The following is a 24,078-nucleotide window of genomic DNA, read 5'->3' as shown; positions in this document are numbered from 1 at the left end:
GTAAGAGTGGGAAAAAGGTTCACACTGTTACCAGGGGAAACAAATAAATACTAGAAATCCAGCAAAGCTGCTGAGGGACTCATTAGGTAAGGGAAATCAGCCATTTATGAGAATTCTCCCTAACAGCAGGTATCCCATATGTATGCCGCCGTAAGAAATTACGATAACATCTACTACTGGGAACGTGGCGAGGTCTTTGCAAAGTGCATGCATATCGACGAAATGGCACTCATACACAGCATGTGTCCACTCCTTCCAAACCAAAATTGCCTTCCAAGTTTCTTTGCAGAGCACAGTTGTGCACATCTATTGCAAAGGGTGCACCTACAGGCAACGCAATACGTTTCGCCATGTCAACCACCCTCAGTACGCACAGTATAATGTGTAACCGTTTCACCTCCCCTTCCTGTTAACCGCACCCACTCTGCTTGATTGGCTAATCCCCTCACTGCCATGGCAATTGGGCAAGGTGGTGTAAAGGGCAGATTTTGCCACGTGCACCTCCCAAAGTAGCGCGTGGGCCACACCCCTGTAGAACTGGAATAGTCCTCCTTCCCTTTGCACTATCTTCTCTGCAGCTGTACCTCATTAAGTTATACTAGTAAATAGGCACACACACATCCACCAATCGCATTAAAGGTGCCATCATCGAACACTGTCACTGCTGTGCAACACTTGAAATGTACTGTTACACATTCACAGTACAAATGTGCCATTCCAAAGCACGTCCACTACAATGTTCAATGAAAGTATGCACGATTTCTCCATCCGCATACATCCACATGGCCACCCAGAATGTGGCACGTGCCATCCTGAAAGTACTGCGTAATCCACTACCTTTTCATGATAATGAAGATTGGGGGGGGCTGTGGTGGGTGGTAAACCATATGAAAGTTGGCAGGGGGTTTGGGTTTAGTCTTCCAGCGTATGTGTGCATTTTTTTTAATTTATTTTTTTTTTTACAGCACTGCAAGCAAGTTTTTTCTTTATTTTCTTTTTGTATATGTTTCGGTTTGCCTGTCCTCACATTTTTTCAACATTCTGTTCAATGCTTCTTGCATAGTGCAAAAGAAAACAGCATTGCCAATGGTTTTCAAATAAATGCAATTTCTATGGAACCACTGCATGTTTTGCGACCTCATGATCTCATAGTGGGTGGAGAACATGCCAGCAGTCTGGATAAACAGATTTAGGCAAATCCGACCGCTGGCTGAGGACAAATTACACCGTAATAGGTGTGATGCATGAGAAAAGCACCTTGGCAGTAGGGAAAATATGCATCACTGTGGTCAGCAACCTCATCAGTAGATGGATTAATCGTTCACATGACATGTAACCGAAATGTGCACTTCCATAGTGCACCACCACACAGTCCACGTTCGTGACGGACACCACATATCTGCAAAGGCGAACCATCCTACCAAAACTGTAGTCACCCTGACGGACCCAGAAAGCGTCCACCCTTTCCAACCCAAAATTACCAGCAACACCTCTTTGCACGCAACACCTGTGCAGATGGTGCACAAATATATCACCGACGATGAGCACAGTTCGTCTCTCCATCTCCACCACCCTCACGACACAGTATTGTGATGAAATGGTAACGCCCCTTCCTATGAACCACGCCCTAAACTCCTAAGTGCCTATTTCCCACAATTCCATTTCCATTTCCACCCTGCTCATAATGGGAGGATGTGCACGTGCGCTTTCCCATCTACAGTGAGGGCCACGGCCCAATAAAGCTGTGCCAATACTTTTTCCCTTTGCACGGTCACTTTTTGCAGCACTCCCCAAATTGGTAGCTGTCACATTTCAAAACATGCATGCACCAATTGCATACAAAACCTCTGCACTGCATACTGTCATTTCTGTACACCACTGCTTTTTTACCATTCAACCCTCTCAGTACATGTTCTGTTTGTTTGCAAAGCCACTCCACCAGAAATGTCTGCTAAAGAATGCAGTATTGCAGCATCCACAAACATCCTAACACGCCCCCAGCACAACTTTAGGTATGCAGACATTTCAACTCTTTCTACACCCACCGCAACACTGCCCATCCAAGCAAGCGACCATGTGGGCACCCAACATTATCCACAAACGTTACATACGTAGCATCAGTTCTACCCATCTCCCCCAAACCATAAAACACCCATGCAGAAAAAATGTCACACTTACCAGAAGCCACAACCATAGTGCAGCCTGCACCACCCCTACGCACTACCGATCACACGGTATTGTGTCACTGCCAACCTATGCACACCACCTTCACAACATTGGGCCTACTTCAATAACTTTGCACACAGCAGAGTAACCAACCACATATAAGCTGCCCTTCAACCATACCCACTTCCATAGTCACATTACTTATGTACTGCACCCTGTGGCGACACTACCCAACTTCTCACTGCACCATCTCCTGCCACACACCAAATACTGTGGCATGTTCCAACTATCACCACAACCATAGAATGCACAATTCATGCTTTGCAACTCACTTGGTCTGCTGTAGCACATCGACGATGTGTCTCACACGCATTTCCAAAACATCACCACCATGTGCCGCATACACTGCCAAACCTGCAATGCTCCAGTGGGTCTGCTCCTTGCACACATTCCCGCCACCATAATTGAACAATACATGTCAGCATATCGCCAACTACCACTATGCACATATGCGCCACTGGCACAAGCATTGCACTCAGTGCCCACACAGCGTGACTTTTCTCTGCAGCAACCTCAACCACAGAGCACCCCCATGGAGGTATGCAGTAACAAATTGCAACAGTTACCATAATGCACAAACAAGACACACCCTCCTGTATCCCTGTACACTTTCAATAACATATTATGGAAGTACCCACTACCATTCACAAACTATTGTGCCACTGCCCACCTACCCACAATCTATGTACAACAGGGGCCTATAATGGCTGAAATGGGCTCCACACCCATTCCTTACATCTCACCACCCTCTAACTCATGCACATTGAAAAATGCATTACTGGCGTGCGTGCATTCAAGGCCTAGGCTCTTGCATGCATGGCCTACGGCCTTCGGCCATGCATCCAATAGTCTAGGCCTTGAACACACTCACGCCAACATAATGCCACCATGCATGTCTCCATGTCAGCTTCCGCGACAATGCACATAGACACCACTGCCACCAACACTTCTACCCAACCTATACACCACCAAGGTGCTACACAGCAGCAAATGCCAACAGTTAACATGATGACCACGTGGGCAGGTACCATTTTGCAAGAACGTACCACACGTAGTTAGCAGCACTTCATCCCCAATTCCCCCACACCATAAAACGCGCAATCACGAACATGGGTCACACCGTTCAACCTGTAGCTGTACCACTAACTCTACTCAAATCGGTCCGCTTTGTGGTGGTGGAGCATTATAACATTTTACAGTATTCATGAGTTTGTGCCTTAAAGTAAGAAAGTCTCTTGGGCGTTTAGCCACTCCCTTTATACCATCTAAGAAACTACAGAAGTAAGTCGCGGAATTACTGTGTACGAATATCTACCAGCGGTATAAATGAATTACCGTTTGATTTTGAAAATATCGCTGTCCTGAAGATGGCCCAAAATCTAAGAGTTAAAAAGGCACTAGGGATAGTGTCTAATGTATCAAAATAGGCCGGGACATGTTGACAATCTAAGATACCCATAGCAATACCCTCTGGGTTCTTTTACTTTGAAACCATGTGTTAATTAGGTTGTTTGAAACTATCTGCTGATTAAGTATCTGCGTTGTTTCACCCCCCCCCCTTTTTTTGTCTTTCTCATTTGTTGTGACCTGTTCTGTTTCGTATGGACACTCTTTAAGTCAAGACTTTATCTGTGTTAATCATGTCAAAACAATGTAGTCCAAATATGTGTCTTTGATACATTTTGATCTAATTTGTGATAATAAAACAGTTTTTTGCATAAGTTACGTTGGGCTTTACCACACTTTTCGTTTGTAATATGGATTATTGAAACCATATGCATTGAGTTCATAAGCATTACCACTCTAATTGCATGGTGACGTAAAGAGGGCTAATGAATTTCGCTGTTGCATGTATCTTGTTTCCCATAGGAAGAGCAGTTTTTGGGTGGCCTATAACTTTGGCGCTGGTCGACAAATCTGTGCAAAACCTTGCCAAAAAATTATAGACCCTACTCTTCTAGTGTTTGCAAACTGTCGTACACTTTCTTCCGACTCACTTCCTGATTCGGTGTCCGTGGACGGGTTTGGACCAATCAGGAAGCCACCTAATGTTCGCGGACATCGCTCAAAGGTGTTGATTGGTAAATTGAGGAACGTGAGATGCGTCAAAACCTTTGGAACAGGCGCCATGTTGGATTCGCGAACTGCGCCCCTAAGTCACAATACTACGTTACATTTGTCTTGTCTTAGAAATGATAGAATGTATGGGTGCAAGAGGGGGTAAGTATGGGGGTGAATATGTCCAGAAAAGGCAACAAAATCAAGTGTTTTTTATTCACTGATGGAAAAATGTTCGAGGACATTCATGCATGTATGGATATGTATACATATACGCATTACAGGGATGGCAAAGAGCTTAGAACTTTGCACCCTTCGACGAATCCACAGGACATTTTGTGACATCAGTGTGTCAACCATGATGCAATTTGTGATTTCATCTTTGACATTGGGTGTTAGTCGGAGCAGTGCATGGCAGGGTTCCGAGTTATGGTTGAATAGCTTACCATATCTGGCAACTTTCTTTTTTTAAATTTTGCACCACAACCATAGCGTCCCTTTAACAACATTTGTATCTCTGAATATTAGGGGTGTATCGAACTTCGGCTTCGAGTAAGTATTCGGCTGAAGTGCAGTTGAAAATCAGGTATTCGGCTTCGGTTGAACACTTACTCGTATCTCGAATTGAAGCCGAAGTTACACCCCTAATTATGATCCGTTTTTGGGTGAAACGATTGTGAGAGTCACAACCCCACATGTCGCTCACAAACATCACAGGGCATGCACAACAGGGGGAGCGGCAGTAATGACTTTTCTCACATAAAAACAAACACTGTATGAGCATATATCGCATTTGTAGAGCGCAAACCTAGCTAGCTATCGAGAAAGCACTGGTGGGCAGGGATGGAGGAGGGGTGAAGCTGCAGTGGAAATTTACTTCCCAAGTCACACACCTGCAGAGGACAGCTAGCACAAAAGCGAGACCAGTGCTTCTTTCACACAAGGAGTTCTCAACTGGAGACGAGAGCACAACAGGCACGGCACAGACTGCAGCAGCGCAGGCTTCTCTCACACACACACCACACACACACCACACACACACACGATTCAGCCCAGGCTGCAGCAGTTCACTTTTGCCTTACATACCTACAGCTCTGGCAGTGCCATGTTTAAAGGTACAGGTCACCAAATCTCCCTGAGAAATTGCCGCTCTTCTTCACACGTGTGGCAGCCTCACACACATGTGGGAGCCACACCCATGCTGTGAGCACAGTAGCGCTCACGTGGCTAAGTCATGGATGATAACATGCTGTCTGGTCCACCGTGATGTCATTAATATGCGCATGTTTGTGCATTCCTTGCCTGTGAATACTGCTGGCTGAATGCGTGCCACCCCGGCAGAAGGAGGCAAGATAATAATAACAGTACTAATATAATGTGTGGTTTATTTAGTGCCTGTGCTCTTTGACAATGCTGTGAATAGCAGGTTGTATTGCCCAACTCAACGGTACTCCCTTTTCCATCCTCTTAGGGATGCCAGGACTGAGTAGGTACTGCCAGTTTTCAAACTGGTAATCTATGTTATATGTAATGTTGGCTGCTTGTATAGCGCTTTACAGCTGTGACAGGCCATTTCAAGGTACTGAGGACGAAGAGATGATATGTCAAAAATGCCTGTAGGGCTCTTCAGGTCTGCATCAGATCCTTAACCCACTAGGCTAAATAAAATGTTCCTGTCTAGCACACACGCTGATATGGTTATATTGAGGGCAGTTGGGGGACTTCCGTGGGAAACCCGTCCTATGTGCACAAGAGACAAGAAATGCGCAACACCACTCTGCGTGCCCCTCTGATCCACTTCACTCTCTCCTCGAATGTGAAAGCGCTCTGAAGTTGCCTGGAGGTGATGTTAAGCGCTGTACAAGAAACCTTGATGGATAAGAAAACCCAGCAGGAGTGTAATCTGTGCTTCTTTACTCGTGCTTTTTTTTCATGGCTCCGGCGCTTTTCCTTTTTCAGTATTTGATAACAGTTTATAAAGCGGGTGTTTGGATTACAGAGTGCTTTATTCTCTTGAGAGCTCTTCCCCACTGGAATGCTCTTATCCTGGTTGCCTGGAACAAAACCTGCTCTCTGGGCCTTTGAGAATATGCAGCTCCCCTTTCACCGTCAATGACACCTACTCTTACAAGCATCCCAGGGGGAGCCTGCTCTCTGCATTTCAAAGGCAGCCCAGCTCATGGCCGCATCCGAAATGTCAATGCAGATTAGCGCCCCGCCACACACCCACAGAGGGGCTTACTGGCCTTAATGGGTGCCTGTGTGAAAGGCGCTGAGCACCTTCCCCTGGACTGGCCGATTGTGCTCTTTGGAAAGGCTCACATCTCAGCCCCCCTTTAAAGACCAGATGGTTGTATTTAAAGAAGCCCTTGATCAGGCATGTGTGCTTGCAGGACACCTTTCAACAACCCCAATGCCTTTTCTTCACCTTATGGCGGCAAGGAGCCAACCTGCTTTTAGTTGTAGCCAAACTTTCCTTACTTGCAGTGATTTGGAACAACTTCGAAGTGACATCTTCTGTAGACAGCAAAGAAGAGAAAGGCAATAACGAAAGGATGTGCATATTTTAAAGTGCGTTTTCAATTTATAAAGTGTTTTTTGTGTCTACATAACTTTATTTATTAAAAAAGGCCACTATTCGGTTCCATATTCGGCCCCGGCCGAATACTTGTAGAACAATTCGGTATTCGGATTTGGCTGAATACTTAAATCTAGTATTTGGTACACCCCTACTGAATGACATATATATATATATATATATATATGTATATATATATATGTGTATATATATATATATATATATATATATATATATAATATACATAAACTTTGTTGAGGGGACGTTATGGTTAAGTTGCCCTACCAAAAACCTCTGCACTTCACTAATAAAATAATGCTAACACTAACATCCGGACCATGAAAGATGTCATCTCAAATGTCACTGATGACATCACTGATGACATCACATGTTTAGCCCCTTTGTTTTCGTTCCCTGCCATATATATATATATATATATACATGTACATTCAATAAATAAAACATTGTTAAAGGAATGTAATACTTCACAGTGAAGCCAAACACCACTGCATATTCCCCCATTATGGTAAGCTAAGCAACCATCTCTGACATCTGATGACATCACATGTCTGCCTCACTTATTTTGGTGCATTGAAAAATGTAGGCCTGGTGGTTTTATTCACTGACCATCACAATATGAAAATTGAAAAGGTCCTGCATAGCAAAACGTTACCCTTGTCGTGTGTTCTTAAAGTAGTTTCCGTAGGCTCTGGTCTCCGCTCATGATGCACATGCATGGGGCAATAGCAGGCCTCAAACACACAATTAATTTGGACCTAACACAGAGAGGTTCCAAGTCCAGCCACCTCATACCACGCACGCCATGCCAGTGCACTTCCATATGCGAAAATCCGAGATCTGCAGATAAACGGCAGCTTTCTGCATGCACCTTCAACCAATGTATCCATGAGTCTCCCAAAATCCAGATAATCTGTTTTCGAGCATGGAAAGCCATGGCTGTGTGATCTTCTGTCATGGAGAAGACCGTCTTACTAAAGTGCGCTGGTCGGAATACACCTACTGAACTTTATGGACCAATTCCTAGCTCCGCTCATTCTCATTTGGATGCGTCTCCACCCCTGAATCCCCGTTGGTGATATGCGCTGGCTGCAAACTACCGCCTTGTTTGCGGACATGTATAGGATCAGAGCGTGATGACTGTACATTAAAGTAATAGTCCCCCTTTTCCCCTTTAAGGTGGGCTCTGAAAATAACTGTTTTTTTTATTTTTGGCCAGATACCGTACAGACATCTGTTATTTTATTTATTTTTTTGTATTTTTGTCCTTGCTTTGCTCCTACAACCATTACAGAACCTTCTCTAAAGCAAGCCTTACATTCGAAAAGTACATTGCATTTCCCAAAGAAGATAGCGCAACACCATCTGCTTCAAAATAATCCGGATTGCTTGGAGCAATGTTATCGTGGCTGCAGAAAAACATACCAGCTCGTAGCATGAATGCACGCATGCCGCGATTGATGATACACCTCCCAATGCTTTGATCCGGACAGAAAACAGAATTGTTGTCCTATTTTACTCTATGGAGTAAAGCAGAAAAAACGACTCGTTGTTGGGAAGATGGTCATGAGTGCTTCAACCAACTGTGCCAAATCTGCCAACAAAGTACGTGAACTCACGTATCCCAAATGGCAAGCACCGTAATGCAAAATTACCACATGAGGAGTGGTCCTTGTACACATGTCTCTGCAAAATTGCAGAATTGCCGCAGCATTGTCATCAGTGTCTGCACTCCACACAACCTCCACTCCTTTGACATCGAAATGGTGTGCCACATGCCTACTCTCGGCATAGTGTTGTAAGCCATGCACAAAAATGTCTCCAAGCATCAAAACCCTGACTCTCTCCACCTCTGCCATCGTCAGTGTGCGCATCGTCTTTCGACACAAAAGAGTAATGTGAACATCTGATTGGCTGATGCCTACAGTCCCCTTTCAATGCAGGATTAGCTTTAGAAACCCGTATGTGACGCGCCCTACCTGCGGACAAGCGTTGCCTACGTGCGGCACGTAACTCTTACCCAGTCCTTCCACCCTTTCCACAGCGGTAACAAATCGAGTCCCTCATTGGACACAACTAAGCAGTTGCACAACCATCTACCAATCACATTAAACATCGCTAATTCTAACTCCGTCATCAACATTGCGCACTTCAAAATTACTGTCGATGATTCTGAATAGAAGTCGCATATCCTGCAAAGCACCTACTTCACAAGCTACTGTGCAAGTACTGTGAATTTCTACTTATAGCTCCATGCATGCACACGTGCATGAGTATAGAGTACAGGTATGTCTATTTTAATCAGAGAACATGTGCAGCCCTTATGATTTAATTTAGACAAAATAATGCCGCTAAATGTGCATAGGCAATACATACGAACGCTCTGCCTTTTAAGTGCAGGATGTCCGATTTCTCATTGACAAACCACACGACTACTTACTGTCTTCCGCATAACCTGTACATACGTTGCAAGCATGCTTATTTAGGGCAGAACTCAATTGTGTATGTGGAAATGTCGGACTTGTGTACTGTGTAGGGCCTACAGTAATGCTACTTTCAATGTAATCGTATGAGAAAAGTAAGCACTCCTGATTGCTGTGGTGACATCTCCCTCTGAGGGTCTCCCGATTTGTCGGCATCGTGCTTTTAGTTTGCAAGTAGATCATTTTTCCCCATCTACTACTGTGCCCTATCGCTTACAACCCTCTCTCCTATGCATAGTGCACCTTGTAAAAAACAAGGCATTTCCATAACCTTAAAATTGTTAGCAGTTTTGAAGGACTTTCAAGTACCATATTGCAAATACCCTGTAAACACTGCACAGAGTGAAGTGAAGTCCACACAAGCACTGGGTTGAAATATGAAAGTAAAATGCTCTGACGAAAGAAGCGCAATTAATGTGTGCAGTATCATCACTGCTGTAAACACACAAAGTAATTGATTTTGTTTTTTCAATCGCAGTGAAGACTACTCTCCTGAAAATCAACAGCATCTACATTGCAGACGACATATCCGAAGAAACCTGGTCATCTTGCAAAAAAAAGTAATCACAGTACTACCTTTATATTGTAACTACTCCTCAAAGAGGCTGCGTGGGTTATTTGGTTATTTTGGGCATCAAAACAAACATTGATTTCTAAACCATTCTACCTACAAATATACATTTATTGAACAAAGAATAACAGGCAGAATGGCTGACAAATCCCTGTGTGTTTGGAACTCAAATAACATACGTAATCCTTAGAAGGTTAGATTTAGAAAAGAAGTTGCTGTTGCAAGCTTATGGCATTTCGTTTATTAATAATGGTTCTCGTTACAAGTAGCCCACTTTGTACTCTGATCTGAAGCACATTGTAGTAGTATACAAACAGTAAAGTAGCCTTACCAAATCATTGCAAGAGTTCAATGCACAATGACACACCATGACAAAGAGCTTCCCCACCACACTCATGCACACATGCACGCAGACATTGGACAACAGACCAAAGAATACCTTTTTTTTCAACAGACACCAAAGAATGCCTACCAAAAAAACAACTCCGTAGAAAGGAACGCAGAAGTAGAGCAAATAAAAATAAAAGAGCCCAATGTAAGCATCCACCTGTTGTAGAGTTTGTAGAGAATCTTGGAACAAACCAGCTAATGCAGTTGGTTAGCAAAACAAAGGAAGTCTCAACTACCGAAACTTTACCTCCTCCATCAAAATGTGTCACAAAACACAAAAATGTTGGCAAAAAAATGGCTACCAGTACAGCTAACAATGCTCCTAATAATCCTGATAGTGTCACAAGTACCCATAGTAACAAAGATATTTTATCAAAAATGTTTTGTCACAGAGTCCTTCAGAATCTTCTAAGAAGAGGATCGAAATTATCCTCACCCCTTAAAACCTACCGTAGAAAGTTAATCCTACAAGCTCTCATGGACAGTGCAATCCTTCTCAAAAGGAAGTTGTTTATATTAGTGTTAAATAGGATGAAAGCACTAACAAAACTAAGTACCAAACTACAAAAGAAACTCGGCAATAAACGGAATGTGAAGAAAAATAATTCCTTACATGTTTGTGGTTGTGAATGGAGTCACACAACAACCACAGAACCATATTTTAATGAAGAAGCATACAAACAAAATCAAACAAACACATTTGCCATCCATAGCAGTGGACAAGGGTATAAGAAAATCAATACTACCATTATGGAACAAGAAACACTGCTTACAAAACTATCCCCTGAAAGCTCAGAATTACCTCTCGATTCAGCAGAACCACACCGTCCAGTATGCAAATGGCCGTGCACATCAATGTGTGCCATTCCAAACAGAGCTTTCAAATCTTTACGTCAGTTCCTCAATCAATATGTAAAAGGTAAAGACAAAAGTAAAATGATAGTGCTGCAAAATATGGATATTTGTCCAGTCCAGAAATACACAGGACTAAAAGGACATTCTTTAGCCTGCATTTCTGGGCCTATTTGCAAAAGTGCCTTCCATGATATCAAAAGAATATCAATACATCATTCCAATGTAAGAAATCTTGTGTATAAAATATACTATGGTATAAAATATACTATGCAAAAAGTCCAGCTTCAGATTTAGGCAATTTATATACCACTCTTCTGCATGGTACACCCAAATACTTACAAGAAGAAATTGACTGTATTCAGAAAAAGTATTTTGGAAGTGAGAGCCACTTACAAAATGCAACAGTTTTAGAACATAGTAGCAACAATTCTGCACATAGCAACCTTCTATTACACACATACAGAAAAGAAATAGTAACATTTAAAAGGTCATCGGCTGAAGTACCAAACCATGTGTCTGTGTGTAGCCGCAGAACGGTTTACCAAAGGAACACAAAAAATGTGGACATAGCATACAAAATAGAAGACAATGAAGACTCTAAATTGTTTGAATTAGCTCTGTACCTTTTAGCTGAAAACAAATGTGAACTAACTGAATGCCTAATATGTTGCAGTTACTGTACTACAAAATTAGACAACAACCATACTCCTTCACATGCTATTACAAATAATTTGGAATTGTTTCCATTACCAAAAATCCTGCAACAGCTTAATTTGTATGAGAGCATAATAATTCAAACAGTTCACCCATTTCAAGCAATTATACGCCTTCATGCAAAAACAGCAAAATTGCCTTCCTCTGAATTGGTGAAAGGCATTCGTGGCAAAGTAGTTTATTTGCCATTAGATCTAACGGAAAATGTACACACTCTAGGAGTGGAACGTTCAATAGAGCATTCTTTAATAGTCTTGGTAAATAGAGTACCAACAAAGGACAAACAAATTTGGCAACGGTTAGTGGACTTACACAAAGTTAGAGAAGCATTGCAATATCTAAAAGACAATAATGAATACTACAAGGAAATAAATATTGATGAAAGCTTAAGGGAACAACTGAAATAATTCAAGAGCCATCAGAAAGTGGACAATTCGAACTTCTGGATCCAGCTACAGTATCCATTCTTTTGGACCATTACACAATTCATCCATTGCATTCCAATGAAAGCATAGATGATGCACTAGAAACGTACCAAATGCGACAAACCAAACGGTCACCAATGAGTATTTGGGAAAAAAAGTATAGAAGCATGTGCTTTTCCACTTCTATTTCCTACTGGCAAAGGTGGAAGATACGATGATAGACCCACTCAGATTGGGGCATCAGAATACCGCTCATTATGAATGTATTCGCAAGATCCCAGATTTAGACAAAATGTGGAATACATATGCCACCTACTCTATGAAAGTGAATTAGCAACACTATGTTATGGAGTTGCACACATTCTTAAATCTGGAACCCACTTTCAAAATATGTCAGCTACGCAGTTAATAAAAAAAGTACAGGAAAAAGATGAGGTTTTACAATCAAGTATAACAAATTTGTTTGCAAACATGCGTGGTACAAAGGAATACTGGTTCAGACGGCACGGAGACGTGCGTTGCATGATCAGAAACCTTGGACCACCGACTTGGTTTGTTACGCTAAGTTGTGCAGAATATGCATGGGAAGATTTACATGAGTTCCTATGCATAGCAAACAGCAACAAAAACAACATAGATATATTAACACCTGGAGAACTTTGCTCTCTAAATCCAGTTAATGTCTCAATATATTTCCATCATCGTTTTATTGCCATGCTACACTTTATTTGTAATAAAACTGTTCCTCCCCTTGGAGAAGTACAGCACTTCTTTTGGAGAAAAGAATATCAAGCGAGAGGAGCACCACATATTCACATGCTGTTATGGATCAAAGGTGCACCGAAATTTGGGCACGACAGTGATAGCACGGTTTTGCAGTTTATCCAAAAATATGTCACATGTGAAATCCCTTCACAACAGACACATAGTGAGCTGCATGGGCAGATTATACAATTTCAAAGACACAAATGTGGCAAATATTGTCGCCGCAAATACAAAAACAAAGGTAAATACTACACCAAATGCCGCTTTGGTTTCCCTAGACCAGTTACAGAAACAGGTGAAGTAAACAACTTCATGTCTTCAGTTCGACATAGTGTTAAAGGTAAATCACCTAAGAACACGTATTGCATAAAAAGAAGGGAAGAATCAAAATATATCAATGATTACAATGCAATTATTGCCCTCTTATGGAATGCAAACATAGATGTGCAGTACATTGCAGACAATTCAACTGCTGTTGCACGATATGTTACAGCCTACTTAACAAAAGCAGAAAAAACAGAGCTTCAAGACCCCTCGGATGACCTAGCATCAGACAAAACATTATCACAGAAATTGTACAGCCTAGGCATAAAAATGCTCTCTCATAGAGAATGTGGGGCCTATGAAGCAGCAGATCGTTTAACCGGCACTGCTTTGTATGGAAAATCAGACAACATAGTATGGCTCAGTCTAGGTCCTGCAAAATCTAGAAAAAGAGTGCTAAAATCATATGAGGACATAGAAACAATTGCCAGAAATTATCCCAACAGTCAAGACATTCTAAAGAACAATTTACTGGACACATACCATCCGAACAGGAGTAGCACTCTGGAAAGCATGTGTCTATACCACAAAGTTCAAAACTTTGCATACAAAAATAATGTAAAACCTGATGAAAACAAACGTAGATATAGAGTGAGCGATTGTGTAGGGAGCTTAGTGAAACTTACCAAACTAAGCTTAATCATGTAAAATTGTCATTAAAAACTCCTCAACAGAAAGAACTATATTACATGTCTCTGTTACAACTTTTCAAACCATGGAGAAAACAGGAAGACATACTAGATAACTATGACTGCTATGAAGATGCTTTCAAAGCAAATGAAAGCGCTATCACCGATGTGAACTTTACGCAGTAAAAAACAATGTTACACAATGAGCAGCAACAGGAAGAACTACTTCAGTCCCAACTAGATAAGGACTCTTCCAACAGTAGTCAACCTTCTGTAACAGGAAGTCAAGAACCACTAGGACAACCACTAATAGCAAATGAGGCTGAAGTAGCTATGGCAGAATTAGAAAACGCCATTTATCAGTACCAAGAAGATACAGAAGACTTAACTGTACAACAAGCAAAACTTAACAACGATCAGCGCACCATTTTTGAAAACGTAACAAAACAAATTGTACATGGTGTACAACACGAAAATAAAGAATGTACCTGACAAACCTATACTGCTGTACGTCAGTGGTGAAGCTGGATCGGGGAAAACATTCTTAATCAAAATCAGCAAGTTCCTTCAACAATTGACAAACAACAAACTGTCAGCTGTTGTAACGGCCCCACAGGTTTAGCTGCCTACAACATAGGCAGTGTCACTTTACACCAATTACTACTGCTTCCAGTAGAGCATCAAAATAAATTAGACTACTACAAACTTTCTGCAGAAGCTGCAATGGAATTACGCAGAGTATTGAAACAAATGAAAATGCTACTAATAGATGAAGTAAGCATGGTCTCCAACCTAATGTTGGCTTTGATTAATCTCAGATTGCAAGAAGTACTTAAAAATAACAACGAAGAACTCTTTGCAGGGAAACACATTATTGTTTTCGGAGATCTTCTACAGTTGACACCAGTGAAAGGTGAACCAATTTTTAAAACTTTAGGCCACAAACGCTGCCGTAAAACTGTTGGTAGCATAGGTAATGTTAACCTTTGGCAACATTTCCAATAGAGAGAATTAACTGAGAACATGCAGCAATCTGCAGATCTCACTTATGCTAACATCTTTAAAAGTATTAGAGTTGGTGTATTATCGCAAGAAACACAAATTGTATTGAACAACCGGCATATACATGCACTTTATGGCGATAATGCATGTGCAACTGATGTTATGGAACAAATAGCCCACAAAAATGTCAATTGTATGGCCTTAATGCCAACTCTTGCAAGCTATTTCAAATTCAATGAAACAATGTTAAAGAAATGCAACCAATAATAGAAATTAGCGCCACAGACAAACTAGACGTACATGGTATGACAGTACCCATGTGTGAGCAAGCCACAACAAGACTAAATAGTTTAGAAAATTCAATCTCCAACACTGCTGGTTTGGAAACAATATTGAAATTATCCTTAAATTGTAGACTAATGCTTAAACGTAACCTTGACGTAGAGTAATGGCTAGTTAATGGAGCACTGGGCACAGTTGTTGGCTTTCAATCATACCCACGTGATAGCAACATTCAGTTTGTAAATATTTGCTTTGATAAAGTTTCAGAAGTGAAAAGGATAGGGCGCTCAATTGCTCGATTCCTTCTCTTCAAAGACATGTATGTACGTAGAGAGTAATTTTCTCTAACTCTTGCATATGCAGTTACCATTCATAAATCCCAAGGTCTTACCCTAGACAAAGCATTGATAGATATAGGAAACAGTGTTTAAGGAAGGCATGAGCTACGTGGCATTACCACGCTTACGAACACATGACGGTCTATTGCTAATAAACTTTGATTCAAGTAAAGTCAAAGCTGATATTCCTTGCATTCTTGAATACAATAGATTGCGTTCACTGTACACCCCTCATCTGAAACAGTACCAGATAAAGTAAAACATGGTAAAAGAAAACTAAATGAAACAGAAATGCAACAGAATTCAACGGCAAATTCCGCAAAGAAAAGAAAAGAAGATAAAGTTTCATCACTTACCGCAAACATAGAACAACCTATTAGGGAATGTAAACCAGGGACGTCGGCAAAGAAGCAACAGAAAAAACGAAAAATGCACTCAGATACAGAACTTGCTGGGCCATTCAAATTTGCAAATGAAAGTGGGGTAAGTTGCTATGCAAATGTAGCAATCAATATTCTATTTCAATTGCCACAAATTGTTAATAATATTTACCTGCACAGTACAGACCAATTGTGTTTGCAAATGTTAGTGCTGCATAGAAATGCAACAAGCAATCCTGACAACACATACAGTGTTCATGGAGTTAGGCAACAATTGGACGACTGTGCTGGAATGGTGAGATTCACTATGAACTCACAAGAAGATCCACAAGAATGTCTAATGTACATAATATTAGTATTGGAAAACAAAAGCATACCTGTAAATGAAATCTTCCAAATTTCGTACATGTGGAAACATACATGCACTCTCTGTAGCAAAGTGATACAGGAAGAAATCCCAAATGAGCGATTTTTGTATGTTTCCATACCAAATTGTGAGAGCATTCCATTTCAGCAACCTGTACAAAATGCAAACCATGGCAGATTATGTACTATTTGCAATTCAGAAAATCGCTCCACTTTACTGATACAATCACATAGTTCCTACATAGTACTTATGCTTCTACGTTATAATGCAGATGGCACCAAAAACAACTGCAAACTGACTGGATTCACACACGGTCAAGTGTCACTTGGAAAGAAAACCTTTACAACAGTAGGTATAATATACCATGCAGGAGCTACAACCAATGCATGTCACTACACTGCATACATTAAAAAGAATTGTGGATGATTCGAATGTAATGATAGCACCATTACTCTAAAGCAGAGATTGCCAGCTAATCTAACAAATGCGTATTTAATGTTCTTAAAGCCAAAATGTACGAAATAATGTGTACTTCAAGATTGTCAACAAATTATGTGAAAGACTATAAACAGTTAGAATACACCCACAGGTATCGAACTACCCAAGAAGATGGAAGAATGACACAAATAAATGATTATCACACATCGTTGGAAACAAATGCACAGGTAGAATACGCCTACAGGTATCTAACTGTTGTTAAAAATCGGCAGGAAGGCAACAAACATAACATTGACCAGAAATATGAAGGAAACACGCAGAGGAAACAAGGAAGTAGTTAGTACCATACTAAACAAAGTTTTTTTTTTATCCGACAAGGAATTTTTTTCCCCAGGCCCAAGGATTAGAAAAGCAAACACAGAAACTGAGCGCAATGCACAGTACACTGGTTTGTAAACTAAATATGAGTGTAAAAAAAAAGGTAAACTGTCTGTTATGCAATGTAGTACATTTTCAAAAAATGCAAACACTAACACACCTTTTACTTTTATCACAGAAATGGAAAAAGGGATACTTCCGCCAAGTATGATAGCCACTTAAAAATTGTATGTGGATTCTGAACAAAGTAAGGAGTAAGTATATTGGCAGTCATTTTCTACACATGCAAATCTACACGTCTAATCTATGGTACTAATATGCTGCAGTGCCTGTAGGGTGGCCCTTGCATCTTTGGTGAGTAATGTACCACCTACGCCTTACGACCAAAGTACAAGGAGTATAGTTCCTATCCACAACCATCGCTGCATATCAATACCATGGTTCTTGTAAATTAGCTACTTATAAATGTACTTTTCGGACCATCGTCTGCAGCCATGAAGCTAAGACACTAGGGCGTCAACACAACTAGCGCATTACACCACACCCATATTGACTTGTAACTCCACTGCTTATGACCTCAGTCTTGGGTGCATGGCCTTTGGGCATGCAGTCAAGAGTCTGGGTCCTGGCCAGAAACACCACAGCATATCGCATACATTTGGCCATACTCCCAAAATGCTACGCCCTCCCCACAACCATCTTAATGATGTTGCATAGTACAAGTGTACCAATAGCTCTGGTATGGTGCAGTAGTTTGGTAGTTTGTAGCCACTGGCTACAGAGGCGAGTTTGAGGCCATAGCATTATGAATGTATGGTTATGCAGTATTTGAAATGCATAGTTACTTACAACTCCAGTGCTTGTTACTTAGCTCAAGTACTCTGCATCCTGGCCACTACTACTACTACACCATATGACATTCATTGTGGCATATAACTACACTACAAACAAATGTACTTTTGGGGGCATGGCCTTTGGCCATGCACCCATGATTGCAGCCCCTCCCCATAGCCGACACAGTGATGCACTACCACACCATATCGTACCCACTGTACCTTGTAAGTATACTACATATAACTGTACTGTTGGGTGCATGGCCTACGGCCATGCAATCATGACTGCAGACTCTCCCCACAGCCACCTGACTGATGTTCAATACTAGGGGTGTCTGTGTAGGTCTGAAATGCTGCACTGTTTGTGGGCAGGGCCTAAAAGTTTAGGTGTATTGCCATACATTTCAATATATGGTTGTGAAGTGGCTTATAACTCCAGTGCATAATTTCGGCCGACAGCCATGTATCCAAGACTCTAGGCCCTGGCCACAACCACCGTAGCATGTGACACCCATGGCGGCGTACTAAAGAATATAATAGCCGTAGGAAAAAGTACTGCAATCACGGCATGTTGTCAATTTTAATGTTTGCTGCCACTACGCGGGTCCTTACAACAGTTACAAGTCCCCTGTGCACTGGACGGACTGAAATAGTGCCCTTATTGGACCCCTCATTTTCTGTGCGTACAAGGTGTCCATAGGAAATACATCATAAAGAGATTATAACTGTTATTGGGTGCATGGCCTTAGGGATTTTGGGGTGGGGGGTATGCAAATGAGAATGAGCAGAGCAAGGGATTGGTCAGTAGAGTTTAGTGGGTGTGTTGTGTCAGGTGAGAGTTTGTCAGAAAGTCTTTTTCCTGAGAGAAGGACAGATAGCTATGGCTGTGTGTTTCAGAAAACAGATTGTCTGGAATTTGGGAGACTTTGTGGATACATTGGTTGAAGGTGCATACAGAAAGCTGTGGAGTAGCTGTAGATCTTGGATTCCCACATGTGGAAGTGCACTGGCATGGAGTGCGTGGAATGAAGTGGCTGGACTTGGTACCTCTCTGTGCTACTTTGGAGACAGAGCATCATCCAGACATAATGATAATTAATTGTGGAGGGAATAGTTTAGGACATGTGTCTGGAAGGTCTTTGCAATTTGCAATGAAAGAAGGACTTGGGAAGGTCATGGACATGTTTCCAAATTCTCAAGTAATTTTTTCTCGGATTGCACAGAGACAAATGTGGCTGCGTTGTTCTTCATTTGGTCCACAAATGGAGAAAGCGAGGCGCAATGTCAATAAGGCTGTTTGTGCCTTTCTAAGAGATGTTGGCATGTCTTCTTTTCACAATGAAAATATTACGTTTCGTAGCACACACATTTTTCGCAGAGATGGAGTCCACTTTGCTGCTGGCAATCTGATTTTTCTGAGAAATGTGCAAAATGCATTGCAACCTTTTTTTTGGAATTACAGCCATCCATTTTGCAGTAGGTGGTGACCATTTCAAGTTTTTCAGACACAAACAAACACCACTAAAAGGCTCTTTTCAGAGCCACCACTTCCTCCCAGAGAAAAGTGCAATGGTTATTATAGGGCAGCACCCCAAAATTTTAGATGTCCGCGAACTACCGGTCTTCTAAAAAATACACATGGCCCCTGCTCCATTTATTTGCCACTTCTATTTTTAAACTGTGAAAGGCAGCTCTGAAAAGAGCCTTTGTTTTTTGATTTTTGTTGTTTTATATTTTTTGTTGTTTTTTTATACACGACACACTAGGAGAGGAGGGGAAAGGAGGGTAAGGGGGGGACACCAACCACGGGCATAAGAAAGGGCGGGTGGAGAGAGGAAGATGTAGGGTGGGCCTTACCTAGGTAGTGGGTAGGTCTTCTTTTGCTCTGAAACCGTAGTCTCGAAAGCACTACAAAGTCTCTCCCCCCTGCAGAGTACTGTGTCACAGTACATACACACAACTGTGACCCTTGAAAGGTAAGGGTCATCAGCATTGCGAATGGCCTGTGAGGCAGCTGGAGGAATACGCTCTCCCACAGGAGTGTTCCTTGTGGTGACAGGATCGGAAACGGAGGATGTAGTAGAGGAAGTCAACCTACTACGCTCCTCGCAAGGTACAACCTTGCGAATGGCCCCACCGTGGAATGAACTTGGGTGTCGCTTCATAGTTGTCGTACCAAAGCTGTACGAACCAAGCCTCCCGCAACTGAGCACCATTTTGCACTTTTTGCAGGTGACTTTGTCCGCATGCGCCTTGGGCACGTTACCATGAATGGTAAATTACCGCCACACCCAAGAGTCACGGCGAGTGCTGGTAGTAGGAACTTCCACTACCTCATCCTCTTCATCCTCCTCTACATCCTCACTCCTGTTACCCTCTTCAGGCCCTTGAGGAGGTCATGGTGGTGGAGGGGTTGGGGGTGGTGCTGAGGCAGATGTAGCACCAGGTGGAAGCAGAGGATCCATGGTTGCCATCAGGTTTCTGAAAAATCAGTAAGATTGGCAGCCAAAGTACAGTGTTCTGTCAGGTAGCCAGAAACACCATGAGAATGAGCTCTGGCCTTTTATAGGGGTGCTGGTCCGCGCTTCGCGGACACCCGTGCTGTCCGCAGACAGATCGAACACCAAAAAAAGGCTCAAAGTCCCAAAAAGTATGTGGAAAGTCAGGATCATTGTCTGGGACATGTGCTATGGTGATTTATTATTATAAAATATTGTGGATTGTCTGAAAAGGTACTTTTAAATTGTTCGGGAACACGAACAGTGTCCGCAATCAGAACACACGCTTAGTGAGGGCGCCGTCACATGATGGCATCGCGAACATGTCCGCGAAGGGAACAGGTGTCCGCAGGACACCAAATGCAAGGGAACTGTTTTGCGCATGCGCGTTGGTGTTCTACGGACAGTGTTCGGGTCCTCAAAGTAATTCAAAGTGCGACACAAGTGTGCCGGACAGCTACGGACAGGCGCAGTGTTCGTAGGACTTATGGGTGTGGTGCGCATGTGCGTAGATAGTCTACTGACAGTGTTCGGATCCTGAAACTAATTAAAAGTGCGACATAAGTGAAACGAACAGTTACGGACAGGCGGTTGTTCTTAGAACAGTTTCAACTTGTCTACGAACAATACGGACAGACATAGTGTCCTTAGGACATCCCCATTTTGTTTATTTATGAACATCCCAGGACACTTGATGTGTTCTTAGAACAGTTTCAACCTGCCATACGAACAGTACGAACAGCTATCATGTCCTCAGGACATCGCCATTTTGTTTACTTATGTACATTTCAGGACACCCGTGTTGTTTGCGGACTCCAAAACGGACTTTTAAAAAACAAAAAAGCACAAAGGACTAAATTAACACACACAAGATTTATTTTTCATTATATTATATATATATATATGTACAATTTATGATAGAGAAGGGGAAGCAGAAACTGACATAATACACAGGAATTGGGGTTTTCAAGAGGGTGGACAGGATAAGATGAAGGGATGAAAGTCTCATCAAAACGTTTTTCTATGTGGGGAGGGTTTGGGGATAATTGACTGGGTTATGGAGAGGGGGGACAGGTACATGTTGCACAATGGTATCTAATTTTTTTCTTTTATATGGTCCTCCACAAAATCTTTCAAAAGGTGGAAATTTGTCATGAGCGTGTTCATTTTTTCTTCCATGCCCTGGAGAGTTTGTTCTAAAGTATCTTGTTGTTTATTGTTTTCAATGTTTGTATGGTCTGTTAAAAAAAAATATATATATATATTAAGTGCGCATAAAGTAATGCTTATTAATTTGGTTGTATAAAGAAGTGTCTACCATTAGTTTCACTATCTTCAGACATTTCACCATCTAGGAAATTCTCCCCAAGCCGTTCTAAAGTATTTGACATTTCTGTGAGGAAAAACAAATATATATTACTTTTATTGTATGTAATATAGACATTTTAGAAATATATAAGAAAAATAAGTTTACTTACTAGATTGTGTTAAGTTGTCTTCTCACGGTTTTATAGGTCTTCTGTTGATCCTAGTTGTGCAGTTTCTGTGAGGTAATTGTGTTAGAAGCATATCTTTCTTGTTTTGGTATATTCCATTTTAGTATATATGGTATTTAAATGGGTGGTTGATGTATTATATAGATTCTACTTCTTATTTATTACTACATATAATGTGTTTGTGTATTGGCTTTTCAACTTGTGCAGTGTTCATATGGCATGATATAACAATTTAAGATACCCCTGAGTTTTTGGGTAGTGTTGCTGTTGTCCGTGTCCGTCCGCGGACATTCGCACAGTCCGCAGACATCAAAATCTCTAGCTGGGGGTTCAGTATGTTCTATGTTACATATATATAAAGTCAGGGATATTGTGGTTAAGTTGCACTTCTAAAAACCTATGAAATTCAGTAAAAGAACTTTGTTAAACGGACGTTATGGTCAAGTTGCGCTACTCAAAACCTATCAAATTCAGTAAAAAAACGTTGTTAAAGGGACATTATGGTTCAAAGTAAAACCGAAAAACCCTTGAAATTCGCCAGTTATGGTAAACTAAGCAACCATAACTCGCGCCACCGTCCACTGCTAAGACGAACACCCAGGCCATCAAAGACAACATCACAAATGTCATTGATAACATACATGGGTGGTGGAGCGGGTGGCTTTAGCTGTGGGAATTGGCTGCCTGTCCCTAAATACATAATTCAATGTAGGGCCAATAAAGATGAGGTATCATTGGAGACATGGAGGCAGTCTTTTCCCCTCAAAACAGGTTTGCTATAAGCTGGATTGGATTATGGGCAGAATTCCAGAGGAAAAAGGCTCAACTGGAAGGTTGTTTTTTTTGTGTTGCTGCTTTGCTTAACGCACTCAAGCTGCCCTGCCTGGATATTGTTATGGTTCTGAAGTACTGGATAAAAACACAACGCATTTTTGGTTCGTATGTGAATGAGGATCATTGACCTGTAGCCTCTGCTCCTTTTCCTTGCTTGGCTTGTCATGCAGGGGCCAATACTCTGAAACATTTATTTGTGTGGGTTGGGAGCAGTGCACAAAGGCACAATCTGTTTAGATGAGCAATTTTCTTAGTCTGCTCTGGAGATACCTTGCTTGCTTGTGTGTGTGCATGCCAAATAATCTGTTTTTTCATGGTAGCCGCTCTGGAGGGTCTACAATCATGTTTAAGCTTTTGACAGATATAGACGATTGTTGTTTCGCCATAAATTAATAAGTGTAATTCAAACATGGTCCCATGCTCTCTGTGCATAGATACACTGTACCTCAGTAACACCCAATTGTTGACTCATAATAAGGCGAAATTGGTTGTCTGGGAAACTGTTTAGAGAAGTGGCTGGTACTTCGTAGCTTGTCTGTCTTTGTGGACGGGACCAGACAGAAGAAATTGCTTGCCATCTTTCTTCGATAAATGATTTGGTTAAGCTTATCAACATACAGGGCCTCATCACGAGTTGGGAGGTAGCCCTTAAATGCGGCAGTAATGGTATCACAGCTGCATTTAAGGTCTGGCCCTATCATGAGTCTGGCTTATTTACTCCCAGCTATGAGCTGGGGGTAAATTCGCAAAAAAAATGCCCATTTTCGTCACAATTACCATGCGGTCATAACAGGGAAGGGGAATTAACAGTTAACGCCCAAGCCTTGATCCGGCGGCAATACCGGTGGGCGCTAACTCTGGGATACCGCCCAACTCGTGATCAGGCCCACAATTTTTAATTATATATACTCGGAAACATTACTAGTTTCAAAATCGCCAGATTCTGCAAATCTGAAAAAAGTTGAGTATTTTGGGGGTTGCTCCTCTGACTTTGGGGGCTATCTAGTCTGATCTGTAGAAGTATGTAAACCGTACTTTGCTTTGCATGTTTTACAACATTTGTAAGAATCCACACATTCTGGCCATGTTTTTAAGCATGAATATCGGAGCAAAAGCAAACTAACCAAAACTAATTTTTGTTTATGAATTCCTACCTTTGTCATCAACAGGGGCCATCCAATGAAATTTGATTTGAA

At 41.6% G+C, this 24,078-nt stretch overlaps 1 protein-coding gene across 2 annotated transcripts in view; it reads left to right on the top strand.

Annotated features, from left to right (window-relative positions):
- The window catches only part of ACOXL (acyl-CoA oxidase like), a 1,650,624-nt gene that overhangs the window by 682,386 nt on the left and 944,160 nt on the right, over positions 1-24,078 (top strand). The window lies entirely within an intron of this gene.

This window comes from Ambystoma mexicanum, chromosome 4p (genome assembly GCF_040938575.1).
Source record: "Ambystoma mexicanum isolate Mex_15411 chromosome 4p, UKY_AmexF1_1, whole genome shotgun sequence".
NCBI classification, from domain to species: domain Eukaryota; kingdom Metazoa; phylum Chordata; class Amphibia; order Caudata; family Ambystomatidae; genus Ambystoma; species Ambystoma mexicanum.
This window is presented reverse-complemented; position numbering and strand designations above follow the sequence as displayed.